This window comes from Cavia porcellus, unplaced genomic scaffold (genome assembly GCF_034190915.1).
Source record: "Cavia porcellus strain 051 isolate PalLab524CR breed Dunkin Hartley unplaced genomic scaffold, mCavPor4.1 scaffold_5, whole genome shotgun sequence".
NCBI lineage: Eukaryota > Metazoa > Chordata > Mammalia > Rodentia > Caviidae > Cavia > Cavia porcellus.
In genome coordinates, this window is record NW_026947488.1 from 67,962,881 (window position 1) to 67,985,167 (window position 22,287).

Here is a 22,287-nt window from a genome sequence, read left to right on the forward strand (position 1 = left end):
CACTAGTGTCTTGCATAGGCTTAGAAATAATTGGCCAGGTAATGATTTTTTCCAGTCAAATTGCAAAGAATGCTTATGTTGTCTTTTCTTTTTTTAAAAAATTGTCCCAGAGAAGCAGGAGTGAGTAGAAAATGTTAGGCTGGTTCTGGGTGCTTTTTGTAGTACTGTATTTTTCCCACTGTAATGGAATTGAGCAGTTTTCTTTATCTAGTTCAGATATAACTGTTGTGGGTTATAATGCCTTGGATAAAATTGGCTTTTTTGTAGGAGGGTTGGTATTGCTTTGGCCTGAGAAAGTGTATGTTATGAGAGGTTTATGTATTTGATTTTGTTTTCTTGAATTAAAATAGTGTTACTAGATTTTTTCCAGTTGTATTTGATGAGGAAACATCTAGAGTAAGCTTAATTCCCATAGATGCTGTTAAAGTTTTATGGCATCAGAAGTTGGTAAATTGTAAGATAGAAGATGTTTTACCATACTTTTACAATAGTTTACTAATCTTATTTCATAGGTAAAGAGCACTTTTAAAATAATTTCTGTAGTTGACCAAAATGTTCATAGGTATGATCTTTTATAGTTAGGAAAGACTGTTCCAGCTATGTAAGAAAGTTATTGATGTTTACTACTCTTATAAAGAGTGTATTTTAAATTCTTCATCCTCCATCCTAACATTTATACACCGGCATTCCTTTGGTTGATGCCATTTAACTTCCCTCTTTTCTACAGGTGAGAGTGTTGGTCTTTTCTTTTAAAAACAAAACAAAACAAAACAAAACAAAACAAAAAAAACGTGTAATTGAAAAAGATTGGTTTTTTTTTTGACATTGTATTTTCTTACTACTTTGGTAAGCATATGGGAATCTCTGAACCATTGCATGTTAAAAAGTTAAAGAAATTAAAGAACTAACAACAAAAAGCCCTGATCTGAAAGAATGCTTTTAATTTGGTTCAGAGTATTCTTGGCTTTTCTGCTAAAGTTACAGAAATTTTACTGACCTAGTTTTTCTGTATTGCAAACCATTCCTATATGCTTCCCTGATACTTTTATCCTAATTAAAGAATCTTGAAGGAAATACAGTTTATGTATTTTCCCCAAAGTTTATTTTTATGTATTTATTTATTTTTTGTTTTGGTCTTTTTGTGACAGAGTTTCACTGTGCATTTCAGGCTGGCCTTGAACTACTTCATAGCCCAGGCTGGCCTCAAACTTGTAGCAATCCTGCTGCCTCAGGAGCCATCACGCCTGGCTCCCCCAAACTTTAATATTCTTGAGTACTTGAAAATATTCTAAAGAGATGTGGATCAAGATCAAAATTAGGATTATTAGAAATATTCTGTATATACTTGCCTTCATGGTGGTATAAATTCTGAAAAGATATATGGCTATAACATTATTAAAAAACAAACATAAATTTATGTTAAACTAGATGACCACAACAGTGTGATTCCTTTCCCCCCGATTTTTTTTGAACTAGGGTTTCACTGTGCAGCTCAGATTGTTCTTGACCTCACTTTGTAGCCCAGGCTGGCCTTGAATTTATAGTGATCCTCTTGGCTGAGCTTCTTGAGCACCGAGATTACGGGCATGTGCCATCATACTTGGCTAACAGTGTGACTTCTTTAGCAGAGAAAATTGTGTTTAAAAATAATTAGTAATCACTTTCTAAAATTATATATTGGAAAGATAAGCTTGTTTTTCTCCTGTATATTTTAATAGAAAAGCTTATTGTAGAAAATTCAATATAGATAATAGGGAAGACACCACTTAAGTTTAAAGGAACATGTTAAATGTGAATCTCACATTTGCGAAGTGCTCGGTCTCTTCTTTCACATGCATGTTTTGGAATAGATTTAAAGAATTACTTATTATCCTTTTGGATTTTTTTTTTTTGGTTTTTTTTTTTTTGTTAGCAACTTCCTGGGACTTAGATAATACACAAGTAGAAATCCTAGGGAAAGTGCTGTGATGCTAGGCTGAAAGGTGGGAATGTGCTGCTGTTGAGTGTGAGCCTTGTCCAACTTGAAAATTCAATGCCTTGCTGTTCATTTAGTACCACCTCAAAGAACTTCAGTGTAAATGGATTGTATGTGTAAGTGGTAGTTTGCATAGTTTTGCAGATCTGTAGATAAAATGTCTTCACTCATTTTCACATGTAATTGTGCTTGGAATATTTGTGTTTTATCCTTTTAATTCTGTAGGCTCTTGTGTGTTGTGTCTCTGCTGATTTGAAGTATCAGAAAAGACATTTTTTTAGAAATGAGAATAATATAGTTGAAATCAGCCCAACTGAAATACTCTACAGCAAGACAGTTTCTTTCGGGTGAACTAATTCCATAATTTAGTCACGCTCATGTATGGATTCGGTTTATTGTGGAGTTACTTTCCAGATGAGATTGTCACTTTGTAGTTTTTCTATATAGAGATTATAGAGTTGCAAACAAAGGTTGTGGAATTTCCCTTTTGTTGTTGTTTTGACTTTTATTTACTTTAATAAAAGTGTTTTCATAGTAAATTTAGACTGTTCCTATAATTTTCTCATACAGTTTTTTTAATGCAAGTCTAGAAATCATACCTACTTTATATAGCAGCTTTCTCCAAAGTAAGTGTTCTGTGGCACTTACCATTTATAGCTAAAATGTTACATTTTACCTGTCTAATCAGACAGTCACATATTTTCATGGTAGATGGTTCTTCTGATTAGAAAATTTTATATCCTTAAAGTTTTATGCTGCTTATGTTACTTCCCTGAACAAAATGTTGGGCACATACAAAGAGTAGGATAGTACAAAAGCATCCATTTATTTGTATCTGTTTTGTTTTTAAAACAACCACAATATTATTATCACATTAAGTAATAATTTATTGGTTTCTTTTTAAGATTTATTTTCAGTCATGATAAATGTTCTTAACAAAATTTTATCATTTTAGCTATTTTTAAATGTAAAGTTGAGTGGTATTGGGTGGATTCAGTGTGCAACAAAATCTCCAGAATTTTTTCATCTTGCAGAATTGAAAGTCTACCTATGAAACAGCTCCCAAACATTTTGCCATTTTTCTCACCCCTCACACCACATTTTGTAAGTGAGATGAGAAGATCTCAATGGGTAACACATCTATTGGAGGAAGACTAGTATTCACTCCAAATAAGTTTTCACTTCCAGGTTTTCCCTCTTTACTACTATGCCATGTTCTATCACATTTAAACACAAAAGGTTCTTTATTTTAAATATGTTAACTGTGTTACCTAAGACATTGGACATTTTTTTTTTCTCTTTCTGAAAGTCATAATATTCCCCCCCCCCCCCGCTTTGAGCAAAATGTGTATCTAATGCAAAAACAAAACAAACTTACTATATGTCAAAATTTTCCTTTCATCTGGCAATAAATGAAACCAGAAGAGTATGATCATTTGTATTCATTTACTATACTTTCAAAATTAGTTTGGTTTGCAAGTACACTTTATTCAGCGCTGAGGTGTTATGTGAAATTGCCAACATTAACCACTAAATCACAAAATGTTGGCACATGCTTATCATATAGTGTGACTTATTTAAGCTAATGATGGGAACATCTATATAAAATGAGAAAAAATGACACTAATTCTGCAACACTGATCCCTTTAAGAGATACCTTTTTATACTGAATTTATATTTGGTTAACAGATTTTATAAATTTGTGGATAGATTCACATTTATTGCATATTAAATATGCCATAATCTGTCCCACCTTTAGATACTTTTTAATCTTCTTTGAGAAAAACATTTTTATTAAGTAGATTTTTGTTGTTTTAATTTTATTTGAGCCAGTCTCAGTTTTTGTTGCCCAAGCTGATGTTGAACTGCTGGGACCTTCCAGCCTTGACCTATCAAGTAGCTAAGACTATGGACTTAATGCTATATGCTATTAATTAGATTTTTAAAAATACTTATCATAGTTGTTATTTATTGTGGAAATTCACCAGAATTTTTGAAAGGACTCTCATGAAACATAATCAGCTGAAATAGGGCACATATGGGAAGATCCTAGAGAATGTAATAGGAAATCTTACGGGTTCTTTGTTGATGTTCAAACTAAAAAAAAAAAAATCCATACAAATTAGTGGAGCTGAGCAATAAGCAGTTTTCACAAAATGGACAGAAAACTATCCCGAGGGAAAACAAGAGTTAAAAATGTGAGTGTAATTGAACTTTCATATTTTTGTATATTTGCAAGTTAGGATTTATATTTTTAATACAGCAATAAAAAATGTACCCTAAGACTGCTATTAGCTGAAACTTTAAAGTTTGAAAAGGAAATTGTACTATAAATTCTATTCAGAAATAATGGCTTTGTAGTAATGTCCTCAGGACATTTATGAAGCTCTTTGGAGTTCTCAGCTGCAAAAGATGTCTGGAGGAGCATAACTTTGATTAAAAACATTATTTGGGTCATCCATATGGCTGAAGCATTGAATTTGAAAAGAACAAACACCTCACTTTAGGTCAGCTGCATTAGCAGTTAAATATTACTATCACATGAGATGGCAGGGGATGATTTTTCTTGTTTGGGTGTATTTTGTTTTATTACCCTGTGCCATGGCTACTGGGTATGAGCAGTTTATTAAGAACATTTAGGAAATGGCTTTTTAGTTGGTTTTCAGCCATATTAACATTTTGTTAAAGGATCCCTCATATCCTTCCTTTTGGGTAAGTGAAAGATCTGGGCTTAATATGGGCTCTCTTGGGCCATAGTGCAGTTTCAGTAATCAGAAAGTGTTCTAAGAATTATAGGTATTTTTATATTTTCTAACTGTGTAGTGTTTAGTTAATGTGAACCTAAGCCTTACAGACTTCAAGATCACATATCATGTAGGTTATATGTTTCAGAGCATGTTATCTTCAACTTCTGCTGCATCCTATTTCAAGAATGTGTTCTCTCCAGGAAAACTAGTAACACGTCTGACTCTTTGCCAAGTACTACATATATATTAGTGCCACAAAGCAGAAATACCATTCATCAAGCATTTCTCAAGAGACAGCCACATCTAAAAATAATGGTTTGATTCTGTATTGGCTACCCTGACAGTATGCTTAATTTAACTTAGAAAGCAGGTATGTTAGAGGAAGTCTTTGAGCAAGCAATTATCTTTTACTTGTTTATTCTCACAACTAATATGGAACATGATAAAACTCAGAGAATATTCTTTACTTGCATGCACTTTGCAATAAAATTTAGTGTATTTTACCAGTATATGATAAAGCTATAACTATATAAGGAATAAAAGGTTTGGTATTGAGTTACTCTGCAAACTGTGTGTCTTAGAGCTGTTCATAAGTTGCAGAACTGAATTGTCTAGAATAGCATATCATTAAAATATTCAAGACTAACAATCAAAACATATAGTGTCCTATCCAGAGAAGAGTTCAGATGATTCCCCTCAAGTGCTAGTGTTCATAGTAGAATTCACAGACCTTAGCTACGTGGTTCATTCTCTGATAGCTTTCTTTGTACTTTGTGTCTCATGTAACAGATTACAATAAAAAAGCCTTTGAGCTATTTTTAGTGTCTGTGTCACGTTGGCCCTTTGTGGTTATATCTTAATACATTCTTGCGTAGTACTTACTCAGGATTTAAGAACCCTGGAGGGCCTTGTAAACCCCTAATGACTGTGGAAGAAAGGTGACTTAAAAACATTGAGTATCACAAACATTTCAAAGAAAATGGAGGATTTGATAAACCTTTGGAGGAAGTAGACTTTTCCTGTCCTGTTTGTTTTCCCCAATTGCCTTCCCGGTCTTTTTTCCCTCCTACTTTCTCTGCAGCTTGTAGTTCTTTCCTTGCAAGATACGTTATAGATAAAGTAAATATGATACAGTCTTAAGGTATTTTTGTCTACCTGATTGTGTACACACATCTTTACATTTGACCAAAACAGCCCTGTAAGAAGAAAGACTGGGTCATAGAAATGAAATGCTATGTATTACCTCTTCCTTTGCATATGAATGAATCTGACTGTCAAACCTCAAAACCTTTGAGTTCTGGTATTTTGTATGGAATATAATTTTTGTAGGTGAATTTCTGATCTTGATCATCTTTAAATTAGCTCATAGGGTTTGATGAGATGAATTTTACAGTAGTTCATGTGCCTTCCTGGAAATGTGGCTCTTGGTAATTATGTGGTCTGGCAGGACTTGACAACCATAGAACATAATGCCTGGACTCCAGAGACTTAAATATTCCTGGCCATACCCGGTTACAAAGCATGGGCTCTAATCACTTCCCATGGGGTATAATGCCAATTGTCATAAAGGTGAATTGTGGGCATATAATACCCATGTTTGTTCTTTGGAACATTCCTTTGATGTATTATCCAGTGAGTTTTATTATATTAAACAATGAGTGCTTAACGGGAAAAGTGTCCAAAAATACTGGATTTTAAATATTTGAGTATTCAAAGTTTTTTTTTTTTCTTTTCTTTTCTTTTTTTTTTTTTTTTGGTACCAGGGATTAAACTCAACCTCACGCTTGCCAGGCAGGCGATGTTTAAAGTTTTCAACATTGATCTCTTTGGTTTACAGAGTCTGAAATAACAGATTCCTATATGAACTACAATGAAAATATCAATAGAACTCTACAACCAAAATAACCTTTGCTTCAACTGTCACATCCAGTGCAGTCTTCACACCACAATTGCCTTATCCATACACACCTAGCTTACACTGACAGCACATGTGCTTAGTTTCCTGTGTGGTAGGCTGTTCTTGTCTCTTCCTGTTTTGTCGGGAGCTTGCTACTGTATTGTGTAATGTGCATTTAGGAAAATAATGAAAATACCAAATTTCACGCCAGCTGTTTACTTGCTTGTAAAAACCTAAAAAGTCAGAAACAATATATGGGAATTACAATGTAAATACAAATTACCACAGATACCATCTTTGCTTCAGCTGTCACACACAAGGCAGTCGTTAGGTGTGAACACTGCATGTTCCATATACAAGTATCAGTTATATTTCCAAGGAGCAGAAATGTTTGTGCATTGAGAAGTAGGAAGTAGGAACTTTGGCCTGAGTGCAACATGTAGTGGAACAGTGTGATATAAGATGAGGTTAGTTAGAACTTGACAGTTTTAAACAAGGGAGTGACCTGATGTAGTTTCCAAAGATTCTCTGGTCACTCTGCAGAGCATGTGAGTTGGGCAAGAGAAGAGCCAGGAAACCAGGGATGAGGCTCTTGGTGTGAAGATTGCATAGATCATCCAAGTAAAGTAGCACTGCCCCCAGCGCATCATTTTCCTAGTAATCCAACCTCTCATTATTATTCCCTTGGTTCCTGTGATTCGTTTCCTATAATCAGACACCAGATACCCGAAGATTAAGTTCACTTGACATCATACATAAATCCAGCCAGAAAGTGACTGAGACATAACACTTTGAGACAAAATTACTTTCTGTGTTGCGCTTAGCTGCTATACAAAGAAATGACATCCCTCCATATCTCTAGTTCACTGCCATCTACTGCTAATCAACCTACTGCACTGCCATGTTAGGCATTACTTGGAAAATCGAGTTGTGTGTTTAAGAAGCCTTGGGCTAGACAGGCTTCTTCACGGTGGCACTCATTGAGACCTTGAACATGTGCAGCGTTAGTATCCACAGGCAGGAGACATGTACTGTATTTCTGAAACCTGATTTCAGAGGACTTAAGTTCCACCAAGTGTACTTTGACAAATATTTTGGACTGCAATTAGGCAGTGCTATTTTTTCAGAGGGTCCTTTTGTAAAAATAATGAGACCATCTCTAGCTAAATTGAGGAAAACCTTTTTTCCCCTATGGAAGCCTCTTAAGGTGTAAGAAATTAAAGTATACCTGGAAAGCCAGATGTGGAAATCTGCAGGACAGGAGACAGCAGCAGGTAAACAAACAAAACCAGAATTATGGAGGAGAGTAGACTTCCAAGACTCACTTGGAGGAATCAAAGCTTCAACTTTATTCAGCCTGTTACAGCTGGGGGTCCAGATCCACCTGATGGATTGTCTGTCTGTGTCTCTATCTGCCTTTGTCTGTCTGTCTGTCTACCAAATGTTAATAGTAGCAGATTATCACTTAGTATAAATACCCTGTTAGAAACTTAAGTTCTACTTTTTAAAGTTTTAATGCCATGATGAGCATTGCTATGCCTAACAATTTTGTTTTCATACACTTTAAAAAATAATGAATGAATCACAGCTATGGAATTACTAAGTCAAAGTATATAAATATTTTAAAGTTCAAATAGTGCATGTTGTCAAGTTTCTTTCCAAAATGTACTATTTTAGGCTTCCAGGATTGGAGAATGAATATTTCAGCACACCTTTGCCAGCCTTAGGAATTTGTGACATACTGTTTTAAAAAGTAATTTAAATTGGATGAAATTACTTATTCCCAGCTGGGGAGACATCTAGAATCTATAAAACGGAGATTTTGGCAGAGGGAGATTTTGAGTGAAATAACTGGTTTAGTCATCTGGAAAAATTTGTGGGTCTCAAGCAATCCTGCTTGCATAAGCCATGCTGAGTGGTAGCCATGTCTCCAGGTCCACACTGATTTCTTCTGACAGCTGAGGCAAAAAGCCAGACTCCCAAGTATCTATTGCAACCTGTCCCCCACTCCTTTTTTTAAACTTTTCTCCTTTAACCACTATTCTATTTTTATAAGATAGAAAATATAATTTAAATGTAAAGTCTTTGCGTGTTTTAAACTGGTTTCAATTTTATGTGTAGTTTTTCCAGGTTTTTGAAAGTATATGCATGTATGTGTGTATATCAGGATGAGGATTGAGGAAGATAGGAGACATTTCTGATTTGTTTCTTTAAATCAAGCAATGCAGTGCCCTTTTCCAGACAACCCAGGCAGATTTCTATTTTTCTACTATATAGTGATAGACACCTTTTCCCAAATGACTCTTGGGATGGAATGTTGTAAGATCCCTCTGCACTTCTGAAATTGAACCTTAAATTCTTCTAAATCTTATTGTGGGTGTATTGAATCTAAAGAGAAGCATTATTGAATGTCAAATATGGCTATATGAGAGAGAAAACCATTTCTCTTAAGTTTCCTATTTCACCATGAATGAGGAGAAACCTCTAGCTATTGAGCCAGAGAAAGTCAGAACTTTTGGTGTGGATTTTCCCTTTTCCAAAAATGGTCAGGTTTTTGGAAAACCCCAGAGCTACACCCAAAAGTCCAGAGACCGTCACATCAGTGGTCCAGAGAAAACCACACACTCGACCTTCCCTCCTTTTCCTTGTCAGAGCTTCTCACAGCCTCTCCTGTCATTGTGTTCCTATAATCTACCAAAATTGAATTGACCCAATCTTTTATCCCAGGTTGTCAGTTATCAAGAGAAACTCGGTGTTAATGGCTTTTATCTAGATGTTCCCCAAAGCCTCATGCAGTCATAGGTGGGGCTTTTCAGAGGTCCCTGGATCCAAGGGTGTGTGGTGCTGGGATTAAGTATGCAATGGTGGATCAAGGGTGTGTGATTATTAAATTAGTCCATTGATTGGTTTGGCATAGTTCCAGGTAGGATGAAGGGTGCCCCTCCCTGGGTGTGAGTGGTACCCACCCTAGGGCGGGTAGCCAGGATAAAATATGAAAAACAGAAAGAGGGCTAATGGAGTTGTTTGTTTGTTGTGCCTTGCTGCTGCTGCTACTGCTACTTTTGTTACTTCACTGCTTTCTGCCTGCTATGAACTATTTTTGCTCTGTGATACCCCTCTGCCATGCTACCCACCCTGCCTTGGAGCCAGCCAACTCTCAACACCTCTGCAAACTGAGCTAAATAAATCTTTCCTTCTTCCTAACTTTGGGTGTCTCAAGTTACCCACATATAAATGTTTTTACACTTAAGTTTATGGAGATATCATGAAAATTGTAACATGCAGGTGGACGAAAGCATTCATTTTACAGCAAGTCAATGTCTGGTATGTATTAAAATATTTATATTTTCTTTGCCTGAAGTATATGCATGCTTGTGTCTTTTTGTGTGTGTGTGACATTAGCACGCATTGATGGTCCCTGTCTGAGTCCACTAATTCATTAGGGTTGAAACTGGTGATATCCTCAATATATCATTTCTTTTTCATTTATTAGTAGGGTTAATAGAGAGCTTCTTTCAACTACTCTATCTACCATGCAGTTCATGCAGAAATGGCAGACTGAATGGTTGATTTTTTTCCTTTTTATTTTCGAAGTCACTTTGATACTGGAATATCACTGTCGTTCTGCAGAGTGAGTGCTGAAAATTTTTTACCATTATTCTCATTATAACCTCATGATTTTGATATGTTGGGCATGCTTTACCTATTGCAGTTCTTACGCTTGAATTCCCCTCTTTGGCCAGTGGCAGAGCCTATTCAAGTTTGGTCCTGAATCATTTTGAAAGCTATCATTGAGCTTTCTTAACTTGCTAGTTTTCTGAAGTAACAGATTCTTCAGGCTCATTCTGTATTTTTTACCCCAGATCTAAAATAGACATTTCTCCCAGGATCTTTGGTGGAACACATATCATTAAAAGATTCCTCAGGTTATTTTAATGTGCAGCCAAGTTTAAGAAATACTGAGTTAAAAGTGAGATTCCTTTCTACTCCAAAAGGCTATTTTTTCCCTTCTTGCAAATTAAAGTTGTAGACATATATTTGAAATGATTTTAAACAGTTATATAAAATTAAAATACTTTAATGACTGATTTTCTTTTTGCTCGTTATACTATAAATTGGTACACTTTTAAAATGCAGTTTGGCCAAAGGTATCATACTGTAAATATTTCAATACACTTTGACCCAGAAATCCTATTTTTATAAATGTAGTTCAAGAAAATGGTAAGAAAAATTCACATGCAACAGAACTTTATTTGCATACTAAAAAATTAGACATGTTCAAACATCTAAAACAGAGGATCAGTTTGGTGGATTGCTGAGAATTTACCACAAGGAATACCATGAAGACATTAAACGCTATTTAGAAGGACTAAGCAGCCAGATGCAAAATTGTATTTATTACATTATATTAAAATAAGCAAGTGAAAAAACTATAAAATATATAAAAATGATAGCAGTAGGTTAATAGAATTGCAGAAGACTTTATCCTATCTCTTTTTCCAAAAGTTTTACTCACATAAAGATGTATTTTAAAAATTCTGTGAGTGTGATACTACTTGATCAACTGAATTGCAATCTTCTGTAGTTTGGAAATAACAGGGCTGAGGGATAGGGCAGACACAGTATAAGGTACAGCCCAGATTCAGGGCATTACCTGAGCAGAAACTGGATAGGAGTGTGACACTCTGAGCACAGAAGGGCTAGAGTGGGTGAAAAGTGGACAGCACCCTGCTTTCCCTTCAGTTCTAGCTAAACTTGTCTTCATCACATTCACAAATGCTTCAGCTATATACACAGGCTTGGGATTTCTGAAGTTCCTCAGTCTCCTTGTTGAATATCTCAGATGCTTCATCACTGAGGAGTACTCTGGGTTTGTTCTCTTATTAATGGTGTCAAGCAGTGTGGATTAATGTGAGGAACAATTGTCCAGCCTTGGTAGCTAAAGTAATCAGTGAAAATTTGAGTTTGTTCTTTGAATGATTCAGACTTTGAACAAGCACTTCTGGGTTGTATTTCTTGATATTACAAAGCAGCTTTTGCCAAACCCTAACATTTGGACCCTGCATCCCAGCTTCTCTCTGGACAGGAGGTGGTACCTGAGGCAAAGCTGAGAGAAATGCAAGGGAAAAGCTCCCTGCTGACTGGCAGCTCCTATGCCAGTCTATGACCTACACTTCATGGAGGGCATTTATCACTTCAGCATTCTGCACTATCAGGAGAGCTGGGTCTGTGATATAAGGATCACAAGATAACTAGGAGCAAAGTTCCTCCAGCGGTGGCACACACTAACCACACTAACCCAGTGAAGCCTCAGAAGTTTGACTGACCCAGAGGGGAGGCAGCGCAAAGTAATACAGTGCAGGCCACAGCAGCTTGACTGATCCGGAGGGGAGGGGCCAGCATATGCTGTCCCTGTCTGCAACTCACTAGCTCACGGCAGTGGAAAGGGTCATCTAGCCAGCCCACTTCAGAAGAATTGTAACCAACAAAGAAAGAAACTGGGGCCTCCTGGAAGAAGCAAAAAAGATGGAAAGAGGAAGCAACAACAAAAAGTCCCCAGGTCCCAACCCTGAGAACATTGACTCAGGACAGGTAAATACAAAGGAGAATGAGAACAGCAAACACGCAGTATCAGACACAGCACCAGTGGACATAAAGAGATATCTTCGGGACCTCATAAACGAGTTCAAAAGTGAAATATTTAGTCAAGTAAAGCAAGATATAAGAAGATTAATAAAAGAGATACTAAGCACCCCTCGAGCAGACACAGATGGAAGGAGGGAGGAACTTGAAAGAACCATTTGATGAATATAAAAAAATATAGAATACATGAAGCAGACTCAAAGAGATTACCAGGAAATTAAAAACTCTATGGAAAGATGGCAAATCAGCTTGAAAGAAACTAAGGATAGATTATCCAAACTGGAGGACAATTTTGCAAAGTGGGATTATGAAAGGGAAAACTTTTAAAAAATAACAACAAGCAGTAACAATACAAAGGCTAGAAGACGACAAGAGGTTCTATAATTTGAGAGTAAAGAATGTGAATGAATAAGCAGGGGTACAAACAAAGGAACTACACAGAAATAGTTAAGGAAAACTTCCCAAACATAGAAAAAGGAAATGATATGCAGATGTATGAGGCACACAGAACTCCAGCCACCTACATCCAAACAGAGCTACACCCGGCATATAATAAGATCCCAGAAATTCAATATAAGAGCAGAATATTAAAAGCTGTTAGAGACAAGAAACAGATAACCTATAGAGGAAGGCCCATCAGAATAACGGCAGACTTCTCAACACAAACCATCAAGTCAAGAAGAGCCTGGAGCGAAATATTTCAAGCTCTGAAAGAAAATAACCTCCATCCCAGATGGATATACCCTGCTAAACTGTCTCTAGAAATTAATGGAGAAATATAATGCTTCCAAGACAAAGAGGAACTTGGGAAATTCACAGCCTCCAATCCAGCTCTACAGAGAATACTGTAGAGCATTCTAAAGACAGAGAAAAATACTAGGATTCCAGGAACAGTGCCAGAGAGGCCTCAATGAATGGGGGAGAAAACAATGAAGAAGATAAGCAGACAACTGATGGCAAAAAAGAGAGCATAACAGAAATGAGGCAGAGAAGATTTTATTCAAAACTGATATGATTATCAAATCTGAGAGTATAGGCAACCACACTGAAGATGACAACACTCTGTGATACACATTCTGGTTTCATAACTGCTGGTTTTTAAAGTTCTATACTATATACAAAGTTGTGTTTTTATTAATACTGGTATGTACTGATATATTCAGTTATGCTATGTCTGATTATATAGCCAATTCTTTTGGAGATAACAAGAGACAACACAAGAACCATGGTAGAACTCTTTGTACAACAGTCTTACATGTCTTTTTCATTTCATGTGTTTATAGAAATATGTTTTGTTTTGTCTTGCTTTGTTTTGTTTCTCCCTCTAATATAGAAAGGATAAAGATACATGTTAAGACTCATGCATGTGTAGAATCTATAAACAGTTTATGAGAACTGATCTTATGACACATGATGAAATGAACAGATACTTTGAAGAAAAAAAGACACTAAAATACCCAGTGCTGATTCTGGAGTGTCATAATGTGAAACCCAGCAATAGTACTATTCTTTGTTCAAAGTTATATTAGCCTGCTTGGATTTATTCAATGTCAATATAATTGAAGATATGGATAACTGCATGTATGTTTAAGTGTATAGGATTGATAACCATATTTCTAAGTTTTTGTTGGATAGTTGAACAGAACTGGTTATAATCTCACTGTTTGAATCTCCACTTTATATGCTGCACTTTAGTATCTTGAATAACTATTTGTAAGAAGACATTCTGGAATCATCAACTAGTGATTTCTTACTGTTTATTTTTTTCTTCAAAATTATGTATTATTTCTACCCGTTTTCTGTTTTGTTTAGTGTTTCTTTAAATTAAATTTTTAAAGAAGACACTTCAGTACCCAGTGCTGACCATGGAGTGTTAGTTATGATGTGAAATCCAGCAATACTATTATTCTTTGTTCAGTATGATTGTAACCTGCTATAGTTTTGTTTAATCTAAACATGAAGATATGGATAACTGCATGTATGTTTAAGTGTATAGAATTGACAACCATGTTACTAAGATTTTGTTGTTGTTACTAAGACAGTTGAACAGAACTGTTTGCAGTCTCGCTGTTTGAATTCCCATTTTACATGTTCCATTTTTGTGTCTTGAACAACTATTTGTAAAATGACAATATGTAAACATCAACTAGTGATTTCTTACTGTTTACTTTTTCTCTGAACGTATGTATTATTTCTACCTATTTACTGTTTTGTTTAGTCTTTCTTTAAATAAAATTTAAAAAAAAAGATAACTAGGAGCAGTATTACAGAGGACTTGGAATGGCAGGCTGAGAATTTAGACTTCCTTCCATAGGCTCCTGAGAGGTTTCTTGGTGTGAGAGTGATATGATCTGACCTACAATTCTGCAGGATTAATTAGCATATACTTTGACCTTGTCAGATGAGAATCCTGTTTCATATCTCAAGTTCCAACATGAAAATAAAATTTGCTCATTATTTCAGAATGAAAAACTAAGGCAATAGGTCTAAATTTCATAAATTCTTTTCTATGTTTTTATTAGATTTTTCTTAGGAGTCCATTTCTGGGCAGAAATGAATAAATGGAGATGCAGCAAACTCTGTTGTCAGGTTTTTATCAGGGACCCGAGAAGCTTCATGGCAGGAGAGTGGAGAATTACAGGGATGAGATGTCATTGTGTGAAAGGTGAAGGAGCAGGGCTGGGGCTGCTGAGCAACCCTGGCTGGTGGTCAAGGTTTTTGGAAGAAAATAATTGTGGTGAAGGTCCAAAGTAAATTTCTATGCATACTCTGAAATAATAAAAGATGTGCTAGAAATTTTTAACATTTAGGGTATATACACTACAAAATGAAAATTTGCACTAATGGCTCACACCTTCTACTTTTTCCTGAATAGTCTTTTCTATTCATGCCCTGCCCCCACACTTTCAACTTGCTTTTTATACTTAAATCTATCATGTGTTTACTTCCTTGTTGTTAACGTAAATTTACCTAGTTCTTAGTGTGTGTTTGTGTTTGTGTGTGTGTGTGTATGAGAGAGAGAGAAAGAGAGTGAACCTAACTATGCAGTTCAGGCTGGCCTTGAGCTCACTTTATAGCCAGAGCTGGTTTCAAACTATCAATGATCCTCCTGCCTCAGCCTCCCAAGTGCTGGGATTACAGGTGTGCACCATAATGCCTGGCTTTGCCTAATTCTTTAGTACTACAGTGTTCATGAACTCAATTCCATAATTCTGTAACAAACCAAGTTGGATGAGGACTGAATCAAATTCAATGATTAGGTTCAGTGTTGATTTGGTTCTTGTCCAGTTAGATTTGCAACCAGAATTGTGGAAAGAGTTGAGTTCATGCACCATTACACTGACAGACATTTAGGTTATTTCCCCTTGGTTGAATTACAAACATGGTACTAATGAACAGGCTGTGAGATTGTGAGAGCACTTCACAGAATCTGTTAAAGGAAAATCTGGAATGGAACTGCTATGTGAAAGAGGAAGAACACTACCATTTTGACAGATACTCAGATTTTCCACCTGGCTAAAGGGAGGGTGGGGAATAGGGTGAAAAAGAGTCAAGATATATCATGTACAGATACAAATTCTCTATGATGAATGTGATCATTAGGTACATCTAGATGATACCAATGAAATGACTGAAGGAAAAAACCTATTAGATTAAAAAAGAAAAATTTTCCATCCCCAAAAATGCCAGTATTCCCCATTTGAGGGGCAGAAGTTTTATGGAAGCAGGAGGTGAGACAGGAGGAGGGGGAGGATGACTTTTGCATGAAGGCGTGAAGGAGGACTGGGGTGCAGCTCAGTTACAGAGCATTTGCCTAGTGTGCAAGAGGATCTGAGTTCCACCTCAGTACTAGGAGAAATCAGTCAAAAACAACAACAGTAAAAACTAAAAACCCACACAAAAAACCTAAAAAACAGGGAAACAAGAGGATGGGGCAGGGAAAGAATGAATCAGGATTTGACTTGCAGGTCCTAAGAACCACATGTTGGTGAAAATGGCACATACTCTGTTTAAAGCTCTTATCACTGAATTGAAATTCTTAATTGTTGAGCAACAGAGTCCCAGTTTTCATTTTGCTATAGAGAATGTATCCTGCTCTGTCAGGGACAAAAACAGGGACAGAAACAAGTGTGGGGAAGAAGCTGCACAGACAGCCCTAGACCTTAGCCCACCTCCAGGGAAAACTGGACTCCCAGTGCGCTGCTCACAATATAGCCAGTGAGGGCTGAGGGCCAGGAGCAGCTGGACTGAGGTACTGGCAAGAACTTATTGTATCTTTGGCTCCTTTAGAGTGTCCCCAAGCAGTGACTCATCCTGGACTCAAGTGATTTCAAAGCAAAGCCCCCAAACCAGCAGTATCAACATTCCTGGAAACTGGTTAGAAATACAGATTCTTGCCCCCACTCCCACCCCAGCAATCTTTGAATGAGCAAGCCCTTCAGATAGGCTCTGAGAAATGTTCAAGTTTCCATTGTCTTTGGAATAACCTAGAATCCAGAGGGGACCTGTCAAGAGTTGATTTTCAGAAAATCACTTTTCTGGCTTCTTAAGGACAGAAGCAACTCAGGAGCCTGACTTTTCCAGGCAGGGACTTCTCTTTCCTGTTTCAGTCTGAAAGAAAAGCTTTGAACCATTTCAAGTCTCCTAGGAATGTTAATGTGCGCTCTGGCTCTCTCTCTCTCTCTCTCTCTCTCTCTCTCTCTCTCTCTCTCTCTCCATCATGAATATAATCTATTGGGCTAATAAAATGGTGTGTGGGCCTCATTCTGTGGGTCCCCTGGTAGATCCAAGATATAGTTTATAATAGTTCTTCCCACCCAGAGGGGATAAAAAAGAGCTACGCAAAGAATACCCTACAAGACTTATTAAGACTTTTGCTTTGGAGAAGATAAAAAGTCACCATGTTAGCTAATAGCTTTATGATCATATTTTAGACCCCTGAAAGTTACACATATCTAAGGTAAATATCTTTGTCAGGAAAAGAGCCTCTTGGGATACACAGAATATGAGAATATTAGAACTGAAAAGGGCAGCTGCTTGAGGTGGTAATAAAGTTGTGTCTCATCTAGCACTAATACTGAAAAATACACAAATTTCTGAACTCTCTGAGGAGTTAGCTCTTTGTGCTGTGGCTTGTTGGAATGGGTTGTGGAGGTCCTGTATAGAATAGAAATTAGAGACATACCTTGCTCTTGTTAAGGTAGAAAATATCCCCCCAAAGTTTCATGTAATCAGAGATGGGGCTTTTGAGAGGTGAGTGGATCATGGGGCTGCTGTACTCCTCAGTGGAGTGATCCATTCATGAGGGTGTAGCTAAATGTGCTGTTAGAAGGTGGGGCCTGGTTGAAAAAGTTCTGTCCCCAGAGATGTACCTGCAGAGGGCAGATCTCCCTTCCTGGCTCCTTCTCTCTCTCTTTCCTGGGTGCCTTGAGGTGAACAGTTTTGTCTTCCCAGGCCCTTTCACCATGCTGTTTCTGCTTTGGAGCCAGCTGACTGTGGTCTAACTGTGAGCAAAATCCAATCTCTTCTTTACATTGTGGGTGCTGGGTATTTTGTCTCAGTGTTGGGAAAGCTAAATAATGCATGCTTCCTCCATGTTCCCCCTGGGTAGGAATAGCACATGCCATTTATTCGAACTGGTGGTAGCTGAAACTCAGGGATCTGCACATATTTTGAAGCTGTGCAAAGGAAGCATCCATCTCTGACTGAGCAGACACCTTTCACCATGCCCTGGGGAGGGGGCATGGCAGGCTAAGGGTAAATGGCAGGTGCTTAGCCTCCCCTGTCCCTGCTGAAAACCTGAGACTGACCTGGGGAAACCATGTTCCACTGGAATCCTCCATGCTGCAGGGAGTGCAGAGACAAATTGCCCTGTAATTTAAAGCTACTTTCTGAGCTTGTGCTTCTATAGGTACTTTAGCAGCTGTTTGGGACTACCAGCAGGGCCCCCTCTCCAGGAGGGGGCAAGTGGGAGTGCAGCTGTTCTTTCCCTGCTCTGGTGCCTGTGAGGAGTGCCAGTTCTTTCCTTCACATCTACCTGATTAAATTCTTTATTTGTTTGTTTTGATAATGCCTTCTCTGATAGGAATTTCAGGGTTGTGCTTAGATCAGCAGGCCACAGCCATGTCCATGCTTGATGAAGGCATGTCAAGGGCAGGTGGGTGACAGCAGGTTGAGAAAGTTTCATTGGAATGAAATTGACTCAAGCAGCAGGAAGATGCAAACTTGGTCTGAGCAGCATGTTCTGATCTCATGCCCTGGAGCCCCTAGGCCTCCTTTTCTTGCCTGTGACCCCCACCCAGAGGCAACTTCTGGCTCTTCTTTGTTAGGACATTTTCAGTGAGAGGTGGAGTGTGATACTGCTGGGTGGATTTGCAGATGAAAGTGTGTGATGGTCTTTAATCCCTGTGGGTACCTTGACATTGAAAGAGTGAAAAGAGAGTCTTCATGAAGGAATACTCTTCTGATATGCTACCTCATTGCTTTTTGTTTCCCTCCTTTGAGTGACCTTTTTTTGAGCAACATCTTTTGACATTGAGGTTTCTTGTACTTGCAGTTTTTTCTCTATCTGAGGTCATTCCCTGTGACATGATTATCATGTCCTCAGCCTCTGCCTCAGAAGCTGTGACTGGAAGTTGCAGCTGGTGAGAAGAAAACAACTTGCAAGATGAATTCTTAAAAGACTTGGGTCCTGTGTTTGTCTCAGTAGCCTAAAAAAGATACAGGCCAGGAGACTAGAAGTTGTGATACACAAGTAGAAGAGTGGCTAAGTGGGATGCTTTTCAGAGCTTTCACTGAGGTTGTTGGGTCTGTGGAAAAGCAGGTGGCTATGTGGGCTGCATTCCCGTTTACTACCTGAAGGAACTAGAATGTGCATTGGAAAATCATTTCTGCACAGTCCCCCCCACCCCCGGCTCTGACACTTGTGTTCCTTTTAGTAAAACAAGCAGGTTCAAAAAACATATACAGTGGGCATGATGGCACACACTTTAATTCCAACAGTTGAGAGGCTGAGGCAAAAGGATTGCTGCGAGGCCAGTTTGAGCTACAGGCCAGCCTGAATGACGTGAAACCCTGTCTCAAAAAACAGACACAAAACCAAAAACATATGCAGATTTGTTTTGTCCAGTCACTTAATAAATTTTTTTACAAGTAGTTTATTTCAAAAAACTCAGTGAAATAGAGCTAGTGTTAGTAGGTCCATATTTCAGGCAGAAAACAGAAGTACACATTTGAAGTTCTGATGTCTTCTGCAAGCACAGTGTCCCTGCTGTATGAGTCAGGTTTTAATATTATTTGTGTACACTGATCTCTGATTTGTGCTGACAGATGGGGAAAAGTCACTGGGCATCTCCTGGAAACCCCAGGGAGGGAGGTTAGCCAGGCCGAGAGAATGGCAGAATCCCAGGCGTCGGCCGCACAGTCCCTCTGTGATAACCTTCAGGCTGGATCTTGTCTGCTCCTGTCTCTGTGCAGTGGCCTGCTCTGTGCAGTGGCTGAAGTCATGGTGGACTCTAGATGCAGAGGGTCTGGGGGCATGAGTCTCAGCTTGTTTCAGCTTCTCTGATCTGCTCTTCTTTTGGAGGGAAGTTTTCTAAATATAAGAAACAGATGTGGTTGCCAGTAGTGTCTGTTCAAATATGCTGACCGTGACTTGAGTTGATTACTTAGTAACAAACATAGTTTTCCTTCTGAAGTATTGTTCATCAGCATCTGTCTTTGGAAATTTCTAGAAAACAATGAGTGCCAGTTTATGGAGAAATCATAAATTTAACATTCAATATATTTATTTCTCAGACTAAAATATGTACAGTCAGCAGTATGTTATATAGGGCTATTTGGAAATGTTTTGCTATGTAGAATTAATAAGGAACCCTGGGATGCCTTAATCTTCCATTTATCTAGCCATCAGGCACAATCACAGAAGTGAATGAAAAATAATTAAATGATTAAAGAAGAAAAGAATCTCATTTGTTGTGTTTTGATTTTCAGAAAATACAGTGTTCTAAAGTCATAACCTCAGAAAACTAAGGAATATTTTCTTATTATGAATGCATTATTTAAATGTTAGTTTTTCTTGTGTAATTAAAAAACCATTTAATTTAGATTATATTGATCTGCTAGAATTTCTTCCCCCATGCTTTAAACTGCACAATCTATTCTTCCAACCATATTTATAAAAACATATTGAACATTCACTGCAACCTATCACTAAAGAGACGTGGAAAGACTCAATCATGAAGCCTTTACCAATTAGGTGAAGTGGGTTGGTTCCTTCCCTGTGAGGGCACTGCATTTAGCTATAACATTTCATGGAGGAGCAGGGCTGTTTAACCTCTTAGCCTGTGGAAAAGTCAGGCAAGGACATTGCTGCTTGATTTCTGTTTTGATAATTTGGTCAAGATATTCCACATGCTCTCTTCATGCTGGTTTTGGGGTTTCCTTGCTTCCTGGGCCTAGCACCAGACTGTGTGACATTTTCTTACTAACCCAGTCCTATGCAGACTCTGTGTCCACCTGGCAGTCATAGGACTTTGGCCTTTGTTAATATGTTTTATAAGACATGGGAAGAATTTGTCAGTTCTTGGAGCATCAAAAAACCAGTGCTAGCCAAGTACAAAATGAGGGGACACATGAAAAACTCTAAGATTGAGGAAACAAAATCCAAAGACCAGAAGAGGAGTCTAGGCTTCTGAATGAAGTGGTGTTTTGTTAGATTTAGAGTGATTCTATGATACAACCACCAGCAAGGGCTACCATATAGTTAGTGACAGGTTTTCTAATGGAAATCATGTAGATGTGTAGGCATTGCTTCCTGTGGTCTTAACTCTGTGTGTTAGATTGGGAGTTAACAGAATTAATGTGTAGAAAGAGTCTTGAGAACTCATGAGAAACCAATTGTTTTTCCTCTAGCCCCAAAACCCCTTAAGGTTTTCCCACTTCCTACCTCCCCACAGATGGAGGGAGAGGAACCATTTCATATCTCAATAGTAATGTTCTCTGCAACCTCCCAGACTCTAAAACTTTGCTCTGAAGGTAGCACTGGGTTAAGGATTGAAATTTTTGACCCATCTTTTGCAAGTCCTATATGAGTAGTCTAGAACCAACCTGTGTGGTGTGGATGTACTTGCCACTGTTGATTTGGTACTGGACTGTGGAGCTCTGACCAAGCTGCTATGGAAAGTGGCTCATTTTATCCTACTATAATGGTATTTATGTGACATCATCTTGATAACCACCACCACTGCCACCACAATCGTCATCATCTACTGCTCCCAACTTTTCATGTGTATATTTTAGGTAGGTTTTTTTTTTTTTTTTTTTTTTTTTTTTTTTACCGGAAAATGGAATTCACGGCCTTGCACTTGCCAGGCAGACACCTGTGCTGCTGAGCTGAACTCCTGGCCCTCAGGTAGCTTTCAAGGCTCTAAAAGCAAACAATATAAAAGAAAGTAAGTAGAATTTGGAAAGGAGAGAGAGAGGGAGAGAGAGAGAGAAAGAGAGAGAAGAGAGAGAGAGAGCGCGCACATGTATGTGTTTCAGTTCTGGGGATTGAACTCACTGCCCCACCATGTAAGCAAAGTTATACTATGGAGATATCCCCCAGCTACACCCCAAGAATGACTGAAAAAAGAAGAAATCAATATGTATATAAAAATGGAAGAAGGTGAAAAACTATGATTGCCATTAGTGAGCCAGAATTTGGTCTTGAGCTTTTCTAATTGAGCCAGGAAAAACCTATTGGTCTTAGAATATGAGCTAGAAGGAATTTCTTTTGGCCCAGGAAATCAATAGATTATGATGATGAAAGAACTTCTCATCTATTTAAATTGGATTTGTTTTTAGAAGCTAGACAATTATAATGCTATTAGTGTCTTCCATTGCTCACTCTTCCTCCTAAAAAGCTCCGACATCAAATAAATAATTATGCTCCCCCAAGAAGCAAATATTTCCAAAAGACAAATGTATTTCTACCTTCCTTCCCAAGTGAAGTAGATGAAACACTGTACCCGTAAACGTTATTG

General features: G+C 37.7%; 1 protein-coding gene across 1 annotated transcript in view; it reads left to right on the forward strand.

The window, feature by feature from the left end:
- Window positions 1-22,287, forward strand: part of U2surp (U2 snRNP associated SURP domain containing) — an 80,232-nt gene that overhangs the window by 47,905 nt on the left and 10,040 nt on the right. The gene's annotated exons all lie outside the window — the stretch shown is intronic.